Source organism: Etheostoma spectabile, unplaced genomic scaffold, assembly GCF_008692095.1.
Source record: "Etheostoma spectabile isolate EspeVRDwgs_2016 unplaced genomic scaffold, UIUC_Espe_1.0 scaffold272, whole genome shotgun sequence".
Lineage (NCBI taxonomy): Eukaryota > Metazoa > Chordata > Actinopteri > Perciformes > Percidae > Etheostoma > Etheostoma spectabile.
In genome coordinates, this window is record NW_022605576.1 from 495,263 (window position 1) to 497,025 (window position 1,763).

Sequence of the window (1,763 nt, forward strand, 5' to 3'; positions counted from 1 at the left end):
GTGCACAGCATACCTGGTGCACAGCATACCTGGTGCACAGCATACCTGGTGCTTCGCTGCCGAGCTGGAGGTGTGCATCCTGTTGCTGCAGCGCTACATCTAACAGCTCACTGGGGCTGCTGCTTCGTGTTGTGGTTACAAATTATACATTACAAACTGTAAAAATTAACGTTTTTTAGACAGTTGGTGTCAAGCTCTGATAAACAATTTGCATTTTTTTTTTTATAATTAAATAAAAGTCAACTTGTGTTTTGCAGCTTAAGGGCACTATTTTAACGATCTAAGCGCAAGGCGGGAAGAACCCGGTGCAGGTGCATTTAGGGCGCGTCCAAATCCACTTTTGCTAGTTTGAAGGCAAAAATGGGTCTGTGCGCCGGATGCATGGTTGGAATTAGCGTCTTCATTAATCAGAGGTGTGTTGTGGGCGTAACATGCAATCAACCAATCAGAAGTCCTCTCCCATTCCCTTTAACAGCCAGGCGTGTTGGGACCTTGGAGCATTGCCTTTATGATGGAGGATTTGCACCAAAAGATTTTTATTTTTAATCTTTTGCATGTGTGTGTGTGCCATCACTAGCCACTGCGGGCCATAGGCAGCCTGGGGGAACGCACATTTTTGTTAAAAAACCTCCTAAAGTGACATTGTCATGCCCTGGGACCTTTAAAGGTGCATTACGGGTTCCTGCACGGTTTCAGCGGGACATCATTTTTGTCTCAAATCGTAGGCATATGTCCTTGATCTGCCAACTGCCTGACCCCCTGGTCTAAGGGGACAACACAAGCGTCTTAAATGTCAAACAAGCACAGGCACAGGATAGGCACCAGAATACAATAAACCACTTCAGCCAATCACCGACAGGAAGGCTGGGGCAGGGGGTAGGGTTAGTGAGGGGTAGAGTTAGTCAGTCAGTCATGACAGTGACGGAAACACGTGGGGAGGGGCGAAATTGCGCTGTTATGTTTTGAATTGACTTGGAACGTGAACAGAAGTGACATCATACAGGAAGTAATAGTGCACCTTTAACACTCAAACCCAGAATCTCTGTTTTCATGGCTGCACTATTCCATCAAGAGGAAAATATTTTAGATTTCCTGTTGCATCATTTTAGACACATTTCCACCAAATTATGCCTGACAAGTTTGGTATCTTGGGAAATCTTTATCTGCACAGTGGCACTGACATTCAAGGGGTTAACACAACTGTCTCAGATCATGTCGAACATTGAGCCCCAACTGAGTCAGAGCTGTTCTGGCGTGTTTAGTGTTGGATCACTGACAGACCATAATCAATTATTACCTACTGATGGACTGATGGTCGCGGCGATTTTTGTCTGCAGTGTTCAGACTCCACTACTTTCAGAAAGTGTCTTTTAGGGGCAGATACAATAGAAATGGACATTCATTTGTCAATGAAACCCATGTCTAGTGATGTATAATAATATAGATGATATAGGTGATGCATTGTGAAATCAATTCACTTCAAATGGTTGACGGGATCATTGTATTTAAATCGTGAGACCAGTGGAGATCAGACAGCCATCCCAGCATTCACAGCAGGTGGAGCCAGCCCCCAGGAAGCCCCCTCCCAAATATCTGTTTCATGTGTTTGTGTCCTCTGAAACATTCTGGAGATTAAACATGGCTGGATTGCAGAAGGGACTGCAGCACTTTGTTTTCCTGAATAATTAACCAGCCCCCTAAACATCCCTACTGTCTGTGTGTGTGGGTGTGTATGTTTGTGTGTGTGTGTGTGTGTGTGTGTG

At 44.8% G+C, this 1,763-nt stretch overlaps 1 long non-coding RNA gene across 1 annotated transcript in view; it reads left to right on the forward strand.

Moving 5' to 3' along the window:
* The first annotated feature begins 389 nt into the window (after positions 1-389).
* The window catches only part of LOC116685857 (uncharacterized), a 13,654-nt gene continuing 12,280 nt past the window's right edge, over positions 390-1,763 (forward strand). The window contains exon 1 of the long non-coding RNA XR_004331066.1: positions 390-564. This is a non-coding gene — a long non-coding RNA (uncharacterized LOC116685857). The remainder of the gene's footprint in view (positions 565-1,763) is intronic.